Consider the following 19,450-nt stretch of genomic DNA (forward strand, 5'->3'; position numbering starts at 1 on the left):
GATGGGACGCCGGTGCTACGGAGCCATTTCCCTAATCGATCAGGTGCTCCCTGCATTCTCTCTCAGCTGTACCGTGTTTTCAAGGCCACACTGCAGCAGGACTAGCTAGGAGCACCGGTGAGCAACTTGTCGACGAGGTGTGTGGCAGCTTTGACGGCAGCAGCGGCGCAGCATGTCGTGGTGTTGTTTGCTCACAGCAGCCACCCAGTTTTGCGCTTCTCCGCTGGACGCTGTAGGGGTGCCGTGCCATATGGAAGACGGGAAGATGCTCACATGCCGGTTTGCTGGGTTTGCCGGGAAGCTCAGCCCGACGAGTTTGGGTTCTTCAACCTTCTCCATGGATTCAATGGTTGGCTTGTAACTTTGAATCAATTTTGATTTCTCTCAATCTCTATATCTCAGTTTCACGTAGTCGTTCCACCAAGTTGTAGCCGTTTCTTCATGTTCTTATTAGCATTGCAATTGGTATTTGAGTAATTTTTCTTGCAGGCATGATTTTGTGTAAACGAAAATCTTGCAAGGAAGAGGTTACGAACCTGAATGGTATGGAGGACGTACTACATGTGTACATCAAGGGAAAAAAGAGGAGAAACGTGTATTTGAACCCAAGAGCCTTGACACCCACTAATTACTTTGTAGAGTCCTCAAGATCTATATAACTGCCTACAGGTTCGTGTTCCACTACAATATGTGCATGCTTTTATATAAGAAGTACATAAATTGGTTTATTCTCTAACATACTATGGTGGGTCGTGTTTATTCTTCATCTTCCCATTATACTTTCCAATGAAAGGAGTTCGTATTTGATTTCACATGAGGTTACAAATGCAAGTCCACAAACATAGGAAAATATATGGTTCTAATTCCAGGAACACTACAAATTTTCCATAAGACATGGATGTGTATTTCTTCAGTTGTTTCACATACAGATTTCCCCTTTTGATTTTTGTAGAACATACTGCCACAATGATTTGATGATTTTGGCAACTTTGTTTTGATTTTCTTCTGCAAGAAATACTCGAGGAGTGGGAATGTAGCAGTTGAATGCCTCTATTTATATTTGAATGCAAGCAACTGCTTATTTTTGTATCTATTTGATTGCAAGCAGGTACTTATTTTCCTATCTAAGTAGGACCTCCATCATTATAGCCGCCTCCACCTGCACTTCTCCACTTCTTTGCTGTTGCCGAGCACTAGCATTTTCGGCCATCAATTTTGCTCACTGCCGCTCACGGTCCATATGCTGCAGCTTCGAGCATCTTCTTGCAGCAAAAGACAGTAAGTATCCATCCATCTTGACTAATTCCCACGTTAGATCTCTCTCGGACAAAATCGCCCCACTCTACTTGCCATGTTCCTTTTTAAGAAATTAGGATCTGCAATTATATAATTGATGTGCAAGGAAAGGACATATGAGTATACATGTTCTATCCCAGTGCGAGGTAGTGAATAACTCTTGTATCTTTGCTAATTTCTACATTACATCTCCTTGAGAAGACACGGACTGTCCTGCTTTTGTTTTTTGTTTTCAAACGCGAGAAACTAGATTCAGTTAATTCATTGGACTGATGTGGAGGCCAATAACATGTGAGTATCTGCACCTTTTGCTTTCAGGTAAGGATATGTGGAAAGAAACTGATTTGTAAACCTACCATTGTGTTCACTAGATATACTGCATGTTCATGTGTACAGAATGTTGGTCACTCGATTTATCTATCCATGCAATTTCACTTCATGACTCATCCATAATCACCCTTGCAGCTCCTGCACTTATCTACAACTTATTATGAATATTTCTTACCGTGCTAATCATCTTGCAGGCAAAGGAAATGATGTTGGCTCTGCTGGATGGAACAAATTTGAACTAATGTTCTGCTGAGCATTCTACTTCTACGTACATCAAAGTTATCCACAATTGACTCGTGATTTCTCATCATAGCTGTGTCCTTCACTGCTCCTTTGTTTTGCTTGAAGTGTTAGATTTTTGTCATGGGTGAATAAAGAGATAGAAAATAGAGGCTCACGCCTCAAGATGTTTGATGTTAGGACTAAACAGAAAGGAGAGGACCATTTTTTTGTTTGGCAAGTTTGCTAGCATCAAACTGTATCAAGTTCAGTGACTCATGTGCATATGGTAAGTGTGTTTAATAGAATGATTCGTGCAAAATCTTATCCAAGCTAATGCGTGAATTAGAACGAAATTCATGAGAGATGAGTAGAATCAGAATTCAGAACTGATACCCAAGCTGGGAGCCGTTTTCCGGTTTCTTATTTTTGTACGATAACTGTATTCTCTAATCAATTGATTGAAGCTGGGAGCCATTTTCTGGTTTCTTATTTTTGTATGATAACTGTATTCTCTAATCAATTGATTGAAGCAGGACATGTTGTCTATTTTAACTCAACACACTGCTCTCTTTGAATTGATTGAAGGAGTTTCTACAGTGCACCATATCAAAATTGAAGATATCGTATTGTTGTTGCAATGCTTTAATATATATAGTTTTCCCTGGTCGGCTTTTAGTGGAGTTGGGTGTGTTGGGGCGCACTATAATACAGTACTAGATATGTGGAAGGATGGAGTTCACTTAGAATCTTAGTCAGATGATAACTTCTTTTCCTCGATGTATATCCTAACAGGTTCCTTTCAAAATTACTTTTGTGAAGTAGCCTCATTAGTTATACACCATCCTGGCGTTGCTCCTTGGTCTGATAGTTACGTGCTTGCTTAACTGACGAATGTTCTTCTACACTAGGAATATGATGTTGGTTGTTCAGAGACATGAAAAATATTCGGGGTTGTGCTCTTGGGTCTTCCTTATATTTAAGTTCTTGGGTCTTCCTTATATTTAAAGAGCGTGCATATAAAATAGATATAGTGTCTAGATCCAAATTTATGCAAGTGTAGGTTACATCATGTGTGTATTTCTTAGTTTAGTGCTTAACGGATAACTAAAAGTCTGTTTCTTCAGGTTCGCGAGTCGCGACACACTCTTCCGACTGCTGGGTACTTTCAAAATCATGATTAGTTTGTGGATTGGCAAAAAATCTCTCTCTGAAAGGTTATCTTCATTGTTTTGTAATATGCTATTTATCTTTTGTTTGACTAAATTAATCACTATTAGACATCTCTCTTGTCTGCCACTGTTGACTTCTGAGCTTTGTAGTTTTCCCTACTCATCTCCTATTGCTCATGGAAATTCTATAATGAGCCATAATATTTTCAACTCACATGTATTATTTTTTATTTTCTAGAAAAATGGAATATCATATTGGCAGCTGATAAGTAGTTTTTATTAGAGGTGTGCCAATGTTTATCGATCTGTTTGTAACCATGCATTTGCATGATTATACATCTACTTCTTTGCCATCTTCAACTTCTTTATATATTGTTGTGTTTCCCCTTAATTGATATCAAAGGATACACACGAAATTATCGTACATATTTTTAAAATTTATAATTATTTACTGTTCTACTGTTTGGACCATAGTATACATAGTCAGGACTTACCGACGGGTATTTGATTGTATCACATGTACCCGCAAGACCCAGCTACCAATGATCCTGCAATCCATATACTGGCCCAACACTAACACACAACCAAGTCGATAATTTGGTAAGTTAATTACTACTTTATCACGGAGGGAAAACTAGAACACTGTAGAACATCTACTCTATCGCCATAGGAAATAAAATCTACTTTTTTCCTTTATGTATTGCACTCTATTCATAGCATCCGTATAGCTCCAAGGTTGTGATTATTTTAGTCCACATAAAAAACAATATACAGAAACAATGCAATGCCGCAGACACAACGAATCCCTATTTTTAGCACCATCTCCCTTAGGCTAGAACATTGGAGATCGAACAATATCTATAGAAAGGAAACCCATTGTACCAAAAGCTACACAAATCGTATCATCATCCTTCACATGAATATGTAACACATGTGCATCGATAACACATGTTTCGAGCTTGATCCACACATCAAACCTCATGTATAAGGACTTGATCCACATATGTATCATATAACATGCATACACTCCGCCCAAGTTTAAAGGGCAAGAGAGCCAAAACTATAAATATTTCCATTTATCATATCGATCAAAATGGCCAACCAATATTTTCTCCCTTCCTTTGATCACCTTCCCATTAAAAAAAATGAATACCGAACTAAATGTGCCAAACTCTTTTTCAGAAAAAAAATCATCAACATAGGAATATTTACTTACTATACAACAACATATGTCACTGCCAATAAGCAAGGCGCGGCGTGCCGCCGCGCGGGTATCAGCTAGTTATATCTCAATTGCACAAGATGTTATGCACTGGACTGTAGTCAATAAGCATTGCAACGCCGAGTAAGCATACTACAGAGTAAAACAAAAACCTCATCATTATAGGCATTCACTCCTGGATGTCTCCCACTCCCATATTCTCAAGGTGGCATTGATCTTGTATTGCATTGTCTTTTTGTTAACAGTTGGCGCTCAAGAGAAAGTGATGAACTTCCTGGACAACTGAGAAAACATACACGTCCGATTGTGCATCCTCAATAGTATGTATAGAAGAATTGTTAATAATTTATTGTGTGGTTAATAAGATTCGATTTCATGAGATATTTTTGCACGGAAGGTCTTCAAAACTTATGACCATACCTAATTAAGGACTACACAAAAGCCATCCGCCGTCTTTTTTTTTTTTGAAAATTCAAAACCCCTTTATTAAGTGGTAATCAAAGTCGCATCAGTTACAATCATAGAGGCAATGGCACTAGGTGCCTCATCAAACCAAGTACCAAGTGGAGAAAATCTAGCAATCCTCGCCAGTTCATGCGCTACAAAATCTCCTTCTCTATGACAATGCTCGTAATGGACTTGTGATAAATCGTGAGCCATGTGATAATAATCGTCGAAAATAGCAGCAGCCAATCCTGAGAAAGTACCATTGAGGGAGTCCTGGATTAGGGGGTGTCCGGATAGCCGGACTATACCTTCGGCCGGACTCCTGGGCTATGAAGATACAAGATTGAATACTTTGTCCCGTGTCCGGAAGGGACTTTCCTTGGCGTGGAAGGCAAACTTGGCGATACGGATATGTAGATCTCCTACCATTGTAACCGACTCTGTGTAACCCTAGCCCTCTTTGGTGTCTATATAAACCGGAGGGTTTTAGTCCGTAGAGATATACAATCATACCATAGGCTAGCTTCTAGGGTTTAGCCTCTCTGATCTCGTGGTAGATCTACTCTTGTACTATCCATATCATCAATATTAATCAAGCAGGACGTAGGGTTTTACCTCCATTAAGAGGGCCCGAACCTGGGTAAAACATCGTGTCCCCTGCCTCCTGTTATCATCCGCCTAGACGCACAGTTCGGGACCCCCTATCCGAGATCCGCCGGTTTTGACACCGACATTGGTGCTTTCATTGAGAGTTCCTCTGTGCCGTCGCCATCAGGAAGGATGCCTCATCCCGTCTTTAAAGACGGCACCGTTGCTAAGGGAGTTTTGGCTGTCGGCCAAACTCTCCGGCTAGGTGGTTTCCTTATGACCGCCTGTTCGGCTGCTGCGCCGATGATGACCTCTCGAGTCATCGAAAGCAATCTTCACATCAGCTCGGAATTCGCCGAGCAGCTAGATCCAATGGAGCTCTCTTCCCTAAACGAGCTCTTTGATCGCATCGCCGCCCTGGGAGTCGCTACGGATTACGACCAGATTGGGCCTAAACCCGATCTAAGAGAGATTAACTCTCCCCAGGTCACCCATCACGTTGCCGTGGTAGAGGGACAGTGCGGCGACCCTTCATCTATCTTAAGGACTAGCTATGTCCGGATTCCCGATCCCTCCAAGCCGGATACCCGCGGAGGGGAGGACATCACTCAAGACTTGAACTTAAAGTCAGGTGACGGGCTAGATTCATTGGACAACATCCAAGAATCCAAACTTCCGAGTTCGGAAACTCCTTGGCCCCTGGGTCTCAGATTGGGTGAGGTTTTGGATTTGATTCCACCCACCCACCCGTACATAAGTGATCTATCCCAAATTAGGCAAGAGCCCGAAGAAACAATACATCATTACTGGGCCGATTCCTCCTGGTTATGAACATGATAAAGGACTGCCGCGAGGAAGACGCAATTTCATTCTTCTGCAATAATTGCACGGACAAGGGAATCCTGAACGCCATAAGTCGCCGTGATATTACACGCTTCGCTGACTTGGCGCCCATAGTATGAAAGTACTGTGCGAAGGAAAGCGCCTGGAAAACCGAAATAAAATTTTGGGACAATCCGGCCCTGAATACAAACCCAGTCCGAAATAAAAGGGTGCATCATCGCCAGACACCCGGGTTCAATACCAAAAAGCAAAAGCCCTCTACAGGGCACGGAACCGTACTGGAAGGATGGCTTAACGGACCCTGTAAAATTCACAGTGCAGAGGGCGCCACACCAACTCACAGCCTTAGAGCATGTTGGATACTCCGGCAGCTGGCAAAAATTGGCGAAGATCTTCTAATTCTAGAAGCCACAGAAAGCCACCCCAGAGACACCAGTACGGTATTAACAGTCTTCGAGACTTTTGCATCAAATAATATGCGAAAAAGAACACCCCGCAGCCTTGCCGAAGTCTACCAAGTAGCAACAATAAACCCATGGAGTGACACGGCTATTACTTTTAACACCAGTGATGAACCTAAATTCCGAACAACCCGAGCACCAGCCGCATTGGTTCTCAGTCCAATAGTGGACGGCTTTCGTCTTACCAAGGTACTCATGGATGGCGGCAGCAGATTGAACCTTATTTATGAGGAAACCCTTCAAAAAATGGAAATAGACTCGAACCGCATTGAGCGAAGAAGCACAACCTTTAAAGGAATAATCGCCAGTCGGGAAGTGCGCTGTACAGGAAAAATCACACTAGATGTGGTGTTCGACACATTGGATAATTACAGGTCCGAAGAGGTCACGTTCCAAGTGGCCCCGTTCAGTAGCGGATATCACGCTCTGCTAGCGCGGGAAGCGTTTACAATCTTCCAAGCAATACCCCATTACGGGTACATGAAGCTCAAGATGCCTGGGCCTAATGGAATCATCACTCTCGCTGGTGATCCGGACATAGCACTCTGCGCCGAAAACAAGACAGCCGCACTGGCCCTCGAGGCGCTATCCGAAGCCCTAGCGGCTGGGGAACTGATTGCGCTGCGCTCCACGGTGAATAGGGACGATGTGATACTCGACAAAAGATCCAAGTCCACCTCCTTTAAACCGGCGGACGAAATAGTCAAATTCCAGGTCCATCCAATGGACCCCAATGAAACAGCTTCTATCGGGGCACAGTTAAACCCTGATGTAGACGCCGCACTGCGAGAGTTCCTACGAGAGAACTGGGACATTTTCGCCTGGCACCCTTCAGACATGCCAGGTATCCCACGCAGGCTGGCCGAACACAGCTTGAATATTTTAAAAGGATTCAAGCCAGTCAAACAGGCTCTTCGGTGTTTTTCCGAACCTAAGAGACAAGCCATGGGAGAGAAACTAGCCAAGCTATTGAAGGCCGGATTCATCAAAGATATAAAACACCCGGATTGGCTAGCAAACCTGGTGATGGTACCAAAGAAGGACAAATCCTGGCGCCTGTGCGTTGATTTTAAAGACCTTAACAAGGCTTGCCCAAAGGATCCCTTCCCTCTCCCCCGCATCGATCAAATTATCGACACTACCGCAGGACACGATTCGTTGTGTTTCCTCGACGCATACTCCGGCTACCATCAAATAAAGATGGCAGAGTCGGACCAAGCCGCAATGGCATTCATCACACCATACGGCCCATTCTGCTTCAACATTCCGCATTTTGATCATTGGCTTTCATTAAGACTAGCGAATCATCGGCAAACAATAGATTTGTCACAGTTGGAGCATCCCGACAAACTTTGACCCCAATAAGATCACCCGTTTCCTCAGCGTGTGATAGCAAAGCCGTGAGACCTTCTGTACAAAGAAGGAAAAGATAAGGGGAGAGGGTCCCCTTGTCGCAACCCTCTGGTGGGCTTAAAACTCCCTGTCTCGTCAGAATTAAACCGAACCCGATACTCAACTGAGCTTACACAGAGCATGACAAGCTTCACCCAAGTTGCATGGAATCCAAGTTTTAAAAGCATAGCTTCCAGAAAGACCCACTCAACAGGGTCATAAGGTTTATGCATATCCACTTTTACCGCACACCATCCATCCTTCCCTGACCTTTTGTTCTTTATTGTGTGGAGGCTCTCATATGCAATCAAAATATTATCTGTAATCAATCTCCCAGGAACAAAAGCATTCTGAGTGGGGCTAATAATCTCAGAAAGTAGAGGCTTCAACCGGCTAGCTAACATCTTGCAGATGACTTTGTAAACAACATTGCAAAGACTAATCGGTCGAAATTGGGTTACCTTCTCCGGTGATTGCACTTTAGGGATCATCACAATAATAGTGTCATTCCACCCCTTCGGCATAGAACAGGAGTTTATGGCATGCAAGACTTCCTCGACTAATTTGCTTTTGTTCTACCTTGCATCTCCCTCTCTCCCCTCATGTTTATATGTAAGTACAATTTAATGTAACATAAAATAGAATGAAGGGGAGATTTGGTGGTGCACATATCATCCAGGCACAAATACCATAATTATTACTGATTCTTTACCCCGTAAGACTTCAAAGGAGCGTAGGATTTGCTTGATTCTTCATATGGTCAGAAGTCCTTGAACACGCGAAGTATATCATGACAGTGGCCCATCTTTTGACCCAACGTAGTTCATGGCCTCTTTTACAACTATTTGTCTTCCAAATTAAGAGCCAACCAAACTAGATTATCCCAACGATGTGAAAGCATAACAACATGAAACTCCATTTGGATCATTTCTATGTCTCCAACTCATTGTGGATAATTAAAAACTTTAGCTTCATCGTAAATATATTTTTGTTCGTATAACTTGCAATCTAGGTCTAAATTCTCTAATCAATGTACATGCTCTTGTGTTGCATATATCCCAGTTCACGATGAAGACTGGATATGGTCAATGGCAAGGAGGAAGACGTGGTGCCGGTCGGCTAGGTATGGATAGGGCAACATATTGCCAGGTCGAGGTGATTCGCTTATAACTTGAAACATGGTGGAAAACGCGGTGCAAAATCTCAATATGTATCAATATGTATTGGGTTGCATCAGGGCGGGATGATATGAGGTGTTCGACACCAAGCATATCATTGATATAGTATATAACATTTGAGAATGTATCCACTCCTCTTGGTTTGTATCTGTTGTCGTTCGTTTTCCGGTATTATCAATGTGATAGGTTTGGCAATCAAATGAACTAAAAGTGCAACAGACACCACAATATCTTTTAAAGAAGAGAATTGCCACGATGTTTAAGAAACATGGGATTTTGTGCTCAGATTCAGATAATAAGAGAAAATTGTGAACGGCCTAAACTATATCGGGACAAAAGGTACACACACTATTGTTCCTCGATTGTGTGTACGTACAAGAATTAGCCGTATTACGGCCCATGGTTGCCTCACGATACAGGATGTGGATCCATTTGTCCGGGCTACACGTCCCTGGGGCATTATGCGTCCACGACCATTAGTCTGGCCGATGGGCCCTCAAGAAGGAAGGCTCTAGATGACTTGCCGATCAAGACAAGCAGGTTGGATCCAAGAAGGACTCCACCACCACATTAGCCGACCAGGAATTTTGTAAACCGTGGACCCTCGACGCCCATTCTAAATATACTAAACCTGGCCAAGTTTAGTTTACTAGGTTTTTTTTTGACTTTTTCTTATCAGTCAAAATCGGACCAATCAGGATGTGCCACATGATTTACTGGGGGATATGGCGGTGTACACATTGGCGTGCATATGCGATTTTATTCAGGATATTATTCCAGGTCAACTGAGCAGTCTGTCGGGAGGAGGAATTGGGCAAGCATGGGCTATAGTTGCGTGACGTGATAATTTTCGTTGTTGAGTGCATGCATGCATGGGCGGTGGGTGGTCGTGTCTCCTTTCCAATGAGCGGTCGCCGCCTATCGGGTTTTCTCTCGAAGAGTCTGTATGTATCTTCACTAGCACAAAGACCCGTGCGTTGCAACGGGAGTAAAAATAACTCACCCACCTGTTTTAGTCACTAAAAATTGCACGATTATGTGAGATCAGCACGTTGTGGTCAAAATTGCACGACATTCCTTATGATATTATTGAAATTCCCAAAAAGTATGACACTGTAGGCCAAGTAAAAAAATTCTAATTTTTATTTGCGAATGCAGGAGTAATTTAGTTGATGTTTCATTGAAAGGTTAAAACATGCATGAATCACAAGGTTGCAGGATAATAAAAACATACACATGCCCTTTTTCTCAGAACAGACCAAAGTTGTATTTTGTATTAGAAGAAAAGCCCCCACTGCCTAAAAGTCATTTTTTTGCGGCCAGGACACAGCCCAACTCTTCTTCTTTCTCTTTTTTTCCACGGTAGCCTCCTCCGGATTTTATTCCTTCGCCGGATCTGAACCCCGGCTTGATTAGCCCTCTCTTTTTCCGTTATTCCTAAGCCGAATCTGAACCCCGGTTTTATTAGCCCACCTCTTTTCTGATCTCTTTGTCAGACTCTCTGGAATCCTCAATCTTTAGCTTCTCCTTGTTGATATTCCAGAATACTTGAAAGAGTATATAAATTGGAATCGTTAGAATTAAAATAGCGATGTGGGACTATTAAATTTTGAATAGATGAATTAGCCCTCAAATTGTATACGTGCCTGACGTAGACGATGGATCAATTGGGAAGCCCACTACGGGCTGTTGTTACATACGAGAAAATTCCAGTACGTAAACATGCCCTTTTTAAGCCCAGTACGTGAATGCATCGTGGGTTGAACATTGACTGCAGGTAGAATACCCAAAACCAGAAGGACTTTTGTGCAAAAGCGCCATGACAGCCGGGTGATCTGCCGGAGCGTGGTCAATCCATGGGCTCAGGCCCAACCAGTTGTGGGGCACACCGGGAGCAGGCCTAGGTGGGCGGTGCGAACGTTGCAGAGACAAAATTTAGTACCACCTCGAATATATTTTAAATTCAAACTAAAAGCGTAAAATCACGAGAAGAAGCGTATTGTGACGGTGAACCCACGGAGTCAATCCGTGGAGAAGAAGCGTATATTGTGACGGTGAACCCACGGAGTCAATCCGTACTTTATTATTAGGAAAAGATAGATGGACGCCTATATATATTCGCTTTTCTGCATGGACGGGCTGAGGTGTACTAAATTCAAACCTTTGCTGGTCTGCATGGCATGATGCTCGCTTCACCTTCATCTATCCCAGTTGGGCCCGTAACTACCTCCGCTCTTCTGCCCACTCGGTGGCCGCCCTCCCCAACTCCACCCCAGCCGTGGAGCCGCCAGCAGGCCGTCCGATCCGGCGACCCTCTTCCTGATGTAGGCCAGGCCCAGGAGGTCCAGCTGGAAGTTGCTCGGTTCTTTCTCTGCCCGGCGGCCGGTGCTACCTCTTGAGCACTGCGTTGGTTTTTCTCAAAGAGGAAGGGATTATGCAGCAAAGTAGCGTAAGTATTTCCCTCAGTTTTTGAAAATCAAGGTATCAATCCAGTAGGAGGCTACGCGCGAGTCCCTCGTACCTGCACAAAACAAATAAATCCTCGCAACCAACGCGAATAGGGGTTGTCAATCCCTACACGGCCACTTACGAGAGTGAGATCTGATAGATATGATAAAGATAATATTTTTGGTATTTTTGTGATAAAGATGCAAATTAAAATAAAGGCAAAGTAAAAAAGCAAAGGAAATAACTAAGTAGTAGAAGATTAATATGATAAAGATAGACCCGGGGGCCATAGGTTTCATTAGTGGCTTCTCTCAAGAGCATAAGTATTCTATGGTGGGTGAACAAATTACTCTTGAGCAATTGACATAATTGAGTATAGTTATGAGAATATCTAGATATGATCATGTATATAGGCGTCACGTCCGAGACAAGTAGACCGACTCCTGCCTGCATCTACTACTATTACTCCACTCATCGACCGCTATCCAGCATGCATCTAGAGTATTAAATTAAAAACAGAGTAACGCCTTAAGAAAGATGATATGATGTAGAGGGATAGACTCATGCAATATGATGAAAAGCCCATCTTGTTATCCTCGATGGCAACAATACAATAAGTGCCTTGCTTCCCCTACTGTCACTGGAAAAGGACACCACAAGATTGAACCCAAAGCTAATCACTTCTCCCATTGCAAGAAAGATCAATCTAGTAGGCCAAACCAAACTGATAATTCGAAGAGACTTGCAAAGATAATCAATCATACATAAAAGAATTCAGAGAAGATTCAAATATTATTCATAGATAGACTTGATCATAAACCCACAATTCATCGGTCTCAACAAACACGCCGCAAAAAGAAGATTACATCGAATAGTTCTCCACAAGAGAGGGGGAGAACATTGTATTGAGATCCAAAAAGAGAGAAGAAGCCATCTAGCTAATAACTATGGACCCGTAGGTCTGAGGTAAACTACTCACACTTCATCGGAGAGGCTATGGTGTTGATGTAGAAGCCCTCCGTGATCGATGCCCCCTCCGGCGGGGCTCCGGAACAGGCCCCAAGATGGGATCTCGTGGATACATAAAGTTGCGACAGTGGAATTAAGTTTTTGGCTCCGTCTCTGATCATTTGGGGGTACGTAGGTATATATAGGAGGAAGGAGTACATCGGGGAGCAACAGGGGGCCCACGAGGGTGGAGGGCGCGCCTGGGGGGGGGTAGGCGCCCCTACCTCCCGGTCTTGTTTGTTGAAAAAACCACGTTCCCGAAGGTTTCATTCTGTTTGGACTCCGTTTGATATTCCTTTTCTTCGAAACCCTAAAACAGGCAAAAAACAGCAATTCTGGGCTGGGCCTCCGGTTAATAGGTTAGTCCCAAAAATAATATAAAAGTGGATAATAAAGCCCAATAATGTCCAAAACAGTAGATAATATAGCATGGAGCAATCAAAAATTGTAGATACGTTGGAGACATATCAAGCATCCCCAAGCTTAATTCCTGCTCGGCCTCGAGTAGGTAAATGATAAAAACAGAAATTTTGATGCGGAGTGCTACTTGGCATAATTTCAATGTAATTCTTCTTAATTGTGGTATGAATATTTAGATCCGAAAGATTCAAGACAAAAGTTTAATATTGACATAAAAATAATAATACTTCAAGCATACTAACAAAGCAATTATGTCTTCTCAAAATAACATGGCCAAAGAAAATTATCCCTACAAAATCATATAGTCTAGCTATGCTCCATATTCACCACACAAAATATTTAAATCATGCACAACCCCGATGACAAGCCAAGCAATTGTTTCATACTTTTGACATGCTCAAAACATTTTCAATTTTCACGCAATACATGAGCGTGAGACATGGACATAGCACTATAGGTGGAATAGAACGGTGGTTGTGGAGAAGACAAAAAAGGGGAAGATAGTCTCACATCAACTAGGCGTATCAACGGGCTATGGAGATGCCCATCAATAGATATCAATGTGAGTGAGTAGGGATTGCCATGCAACGGATGCACTAGAGCTATAAGTATATGAAAGCTCAAAAAGAAACTAAGTGGGTGTGCATCCAACTTGCTTGCTCATGAAGACCTAGGGCATTTTGAGGAAGCCCATCATTGGAATATACAAGCCAAGTTCTATAATGAAAAATTCCCACTAGTATATGAAAGCGATAACATGAGAGATTCTCTACTATGAATATCATGGTGCTACTTTGAAGCACAAGTATGGTAAAAGGATAGTAACATTGTACCTTCTCTCTTTTTCTCTCATTTTTTATTTGGGCCTTTTTTATGGCCTTTTTTTTTTCGTCCGGAGTCTCATCCCGACTTGTGGGGGAATCATAGTCTCCATCATCCTTTCCTCACTAGGACAATGCTCTAATAATGATGATCATCGCACTTTTATTTTTCTTACAACTCAAGATTTACAACTCGATACTTAGAACAAAATATGACTCTATATGAATGCCTCTAGCGGTGTACCGGGATATGCAATGACTCATGAGTGACATGTATGAAAGAATTATGAATGGTGGCTTTGCCAAAAATACGATGTCAACTACATGATCATGCTAAGCAATATGACAATGATGGAGTGTGTCATAATAAACGGAACTGTGGAAAGTTGCATGGCAATATATCTCGGAATGGCTATGGAAATGCCATAATAGGTAGGTATGGTGGCTGCTTTGAGGAAGGTATATGGTGGGTGTATGATACCGGCGAAAGGTGCGCGGTATTAGAGAGGCTAGCAAAGGTGGAAGGGTGAGAGTGCGTATAATCCATGGACTCAACATTAGTCATAAAGAACTCATATACTTATTGCAAAAATCTACAAGTTATCAAAGCAAAGTATTACATGCATGCTCCTAGGGGGATAGATTGGTAGGAAAAGACCATCACTCGTCCCCGACTGCCACTAATAAGGAAGACAATCAATAAATAAATCATGCTCCGACTTCATCACATAACGGTTCACCATACGTGCATGCTACGGGAATCACAAAGTTTAACACAAGTATTTCTCAAATTCACAACTACTCAACTAGCACAACTTTAATATCACAATCTTCATATCTCAAAACAATTATGAAGCATCAAACTTCTCATAGTATTCAACACACTCATAAGAAAGTTTTATTATCAATCTTGTATACCAAGCATATTAGGATTTTAAGCAAATTACCATGCTATTTAAGACTCTCCAAATAATCTAAGTGAAGCATGAGAGATCAATAGTTTCTATAAAACAAATCCACCACCGTGCTCTAAAAGATATAAGTGAGGTAGTAGAGCAAAACTATATAACTGAAAAGATATAAGCGAAGCACATAGAGTATTCTAACAAATTTCAAATCATGTATGCCTCTCTCAAAAGGTCTGTACAGCAAGGATGATTTTCTTAAACTAACAAATAAAGACTCATATCATGCAAGACGCTCCAAGCAAAACACATATCATGTGGCGAATAAAAATATAGCTCCAAGTAAAGTTACCGATAGAAGTAGACGAAAGAGGGGATGCCTTCCGGGGCATCCCCAAGCTTTGGCTTTTAGGTGTACTTACATTATCTTGGGGGTGCCATGGGCATCCCCAAGCTTAGGCTCTTACCACTCCTTGTTCCATAATCCATCAAATCTTTACCCAAAACTTGAAAACTTCACAACACAAAACTTAAAGTAGAAAATCTCGTGAGCTCCGTTAGTGAAAGAAAACAAAAGACCACTTCAAGGTACTGTAATGAACTCATTATTTATTTATATTAGTGTTATACCTACTGTATTCCAACTTCTCTATGGTTTATAAACTATTTTACTAGCCATAGATTCATCAAAATAAGCAAACAACACACGAAAACAGAATCTGTCAAAAACATATCAGTCTGTAGTAATCTGTAGCTAGTGCAAGACCTGGAACCCCAAAAATTCTAAAATAAATCTCTGGACGTGAGGAATTTATCTATTAATCATCTGAAAAAAGAATTAACTAAATATCACTTTCCAAATAAAAATGGCAGTAGTTCTCGTGAGTGCTAAAGTTTCTGGTTTTTTACAGCAAGCGTAACAAGACTTTCCCCAAGTCTTCCCAACGGTTCTACTTGGCACAAACACTAATTAAACACAAAAAACATAACCAAAGCAGAGGCTAGATAAATTATTTATTACTAAACAGGAGCAAAAAGCAAGGAATAAAAATAAAATTTGGTTGCCTCCCAACAAGCGCTATCGTTTAACGCCCCTAGCTAGGCATAACAAGCAAGGATAGATCTAGGTATTACCATCTTTGGTAGGTAATCCATAAGTGGCTCTCACAATAGATTCATAAGGTAATTTAATTTTCTTTCTAGGAAAGTGTTCCATGCCTTTCCTTAATGGATATTGGAATCTAATATTTCCTTCCTTCATATCAATAATTGCACCAATCGTTCTAAGGAAAGGTCTACCAAGAATAATAGGACATGAAGGATTGCAATCTATGTCAAGAACAATAAAATCTACAGGCACATAATTCCTGTTTGCAACAATAAGAACATCATTAATACTTCCCATAGGTTTCTTAATAGTGGAATCCAGGAGGTGCAAGTTTAAAGAGCAATCATCAAAATCACGGAAACCTAACAAATCACACAAAGTCTTTGGAATCGTGGAAACACTAGCACCCAAATCACATAAAGCATAGCATTCATGATCCTTAATTTTAATTTTAATAGTTGGTTCCCACTCATCATAAAGCTTTCTAGGGATAGAAACTTCCAATTCAAGTTTTTCTTCATAAGATTGCATCAAGGCATCAACGATATGTTTAGTAAATTCTTTATTTTGACTATAAGCATGAGGAGAATTTAGCATGGATTGCAACAAGGAAATACAATCAATCAAAGAGCAATTTTCATAGTTAAATTCCTTGAAATCCATAATAATGGGTTTAGCAACATCTAGGGTTTTAATTTCTTCAATCCCACTTTTATCAATTTTAGCACCAAGATAAAAAAATTCTGAATTCTTGGAACGCCTTCTAGGTAAAGGTGGATCATATTCAGTCCCATAATTATCAAGATTCATACTGCAAAACAAGGATTTAATAGGGGACACATCAATAACTTTTAGATGTTCATCTTTATTTTCATAGGAACTAGAAGAACACACTCTTATAAAGGCATCTTTCTTAGCACGCATCCTAGCGGTTCTTTCTTTGCACTCATCAATGGAAATTCTCATGGATTTTAGAGACTCATTGACATCATGCTTAGGTGGAATAGATCTAAGTTTCAAAGAATCAACATCAAGAGTAATTCTATCAACGTTCCTAGCCAAATCATCAATCTTAAGCAATTTTTCTTCAATCAAAGCATTGAAATTCTTTTGCGAAGTAATAAATTCTTTAATATTAGATTCAAAATCAGAGGGCATCTTATTATAATTTCCATAACAATTGTTGTAGGAATTACCATAATTATTAGAGGGATTACTAGGTAAGGCCTAGGGTTGAAATTTCCTCTATATGCGTTGTTACCAAAATTGTTCCTACCAACAAAATTCACATCCATAGATTCATTATTATTCTCAATCAAAGTAGACAAGGGGATATCATTAGGATCAGAAGAAACACTCTTATTAGCAAATAATTTCCTAAGTTCATCCACCTTTCCACTCAAAACATTAATTTCTTCTATCGCATGCACCTTTTTATTAGTAGATATTTCAGTATGCCATTGAGAATAATTAACCATAATATTATCTAGGAGTTTAGTAGCTTCTCCTAAAGTGATTTCCATAAAAGTGCCTCCCACGGCCGAATCTAAAAGATTTCTAGAAGCAAAATTCAATATGGCATAAAAAATTTGTATAATCATCCACAAATTTAAACCATGAGTAGGGCAATTACGTATCATTAGTTTCATTCTCTCCCAAGCTTGTGCAACATGTTCATGATCAAGTTGCTTAAAATTCATAATATCGTTTCTAAGAGAGATGATCTTAGCGGGAGGAAAATACTTAGAGATAAAAGCATCTTTGCACTTATTCCATGAATCAATACTATTTTTAGGCAAAGACCAAAACCAAGCTTTAAATATCTTCATTTTAACAATATCATTATCCACATCTTTCTTCTTTTGCATGTCACACAAATCAATGAAGCTATTTAGATGGGTAGCGGCATCTTCACTAGGAAGGCCGGAAAACGGATCTTTCATGAGAAGATTCAGCAAAGCAGTATTAATTTCACAAGATTCAGCATCGGTAAGAGGAGCAATCAGAGTGCTAATAAAATCATTGTTGTTGGTATTGGTGAAGTCACATAATTTAGTATTATCTTGAGCCATCGTGACAAGCAAGCAAACTAACACACAAGCAAACAAAAAGCAAGCGGGCAAAGAGAGGCAAATAGAGAAAGAGAGGGAGGATAGAGAGAGAGAGGGCGAATAAAACGGCAAGGGTGAAGTGGGGGAGAGGAAAACGAGAGGCAAATGGAAAATAATGTAATGCGGGAGATAAGGGTATGTGATGGGTACTTGGTATGTTGACTTTTGCGTAGACCTCCCCGGCAACGACGCCAGAAATCCTTCTTGCTACCTCTTGCGCACTATGTTGGTTTTCCCCGAAGAGGAAGGGATGATGCAGCAAAGTAGCGTAAGTATTTCACTAAGTTTTTGAGAACCAAGGTATCAATCCTGTAGGAGGCTACGCGCGAGTCCCTCGTACATGCACAAAACAAATAAATGCTCGCAACCAACGCGAATAGGGGTTGTCAATCCCTACACGGCCACTTACGAGAGTGAGATCTGATAGATATGATACAGATAATATTTTTTTGGTATTTTTGTGATAAAGATGCAAAGTAAAATAAAGGCAAAGTAAAAAGCAAAGGAAATAACTTAGTAGTAGAAGATTAATATGATAAAGATAGACCCGGGGGCCATAGGTTTCACTAGTGGCTTCTCTCAAGAGCATACGTATTCTACGGTGGGTGAACAAATTACTGTTGAGCAATTGACATAATTGAGCATAGTTATGAGAATATCTAGGTATGATCATGTATATAGGCATCACGTCCGAGGCAAGTAGACCGACTCTTGCCTGCATCTACTACTATTACTCCACTCATCGACCACTATCCAGCATGCATCTAGATAATTAAGTTAAAAACAGAGTAACGCCTTAAGCAAGATGACATGATGTAGAGGGATAGACTCATGCAATATGATGAAAACCCCATCTTGTTATCCTCGATGGCAACAATACAATACATGCCTTGCTGCCCCTACTGTCACTGGGAAAGGACACCGCAAGATTGAACCCAAAGCTAAGCACTTCTCCCATTGCAATAAAGATCAATCTAGCAGGCCAAACCAAACTGATAATTCGAAGAGACTTGCAAAGATAACCAATCATACATAAAAGAATTCAGAGAAGATTCAAATATTATTCATAGATAGACTTGATCATAAACCCACAATTCATCGATCTCAACAAAAACACCGCAAAAATAAGATTACATCGAATGGTTCTCCACAAGAGAGGGGGAGAACATTGTATTGAGATCCAAAAAGAGAGAAGAAGCCATCTAGCTAATAACTATGGACCCGTAGGTCTGAGGTAAACTACTCACACTTCATCATAGAGGCTATGGTGTTGATGTAGAAGCCCTCCGTGATCGATGCCCCCTCCGGCGGAGCTTCGGAAAAGGCCCCAAGATGGGATCTCGTGGATATAGAAAGTCGCGGCGGTGGAATTAGGTTTTTGGCTCCGTCTCTGATCTTTGGGGGTACGTAGGTATATATAGGAGGAAGGAGTACGCCGGTGGAGCAACAGGGGGCCCACGAGGGTGGAGGGCGCGCCTAGG

At 41.1% G+C, this 19,450-nt stretch overlaps 1 long non-coding RNA gene across 1 annotated transcript; it reads left to right on the plus strand.

The window, feature by feature from the left end:
• The first annotated feature begins 12 nt into the window (after positions 1–12).
• Positions 13–2,177, plus strand: LOC119331497. Its single transcript, XR_005160526.1, has 4 exons — positions 13–349; positions 490–669; positions 1,109–1,278; positions 1,821–2,177. It is a non-coding gene; the product is annotated as an uncharacterized LOC119331497 (long non-coding RNA).
• The last annotated feature ends 17,273 nt before the right edge of the window (positions 2,178–19,450 follow it).

Source organism: Triticum dicoccoides, chromosome 7A, assembly GCF_002162155.2.
Source record: "Triticum dicoccoides isolate Atlit2015 ecotype Zavitan chromosome 7A, WEW_v2.0, whole genome shotgun sequence".
NCBI classification, from domain to species: Eukaryota; Viridiplantae; Streptophyta; class Magnoliopsida; order Poales; family Poaceae; genus Triticum; species Triticum dicoccoides.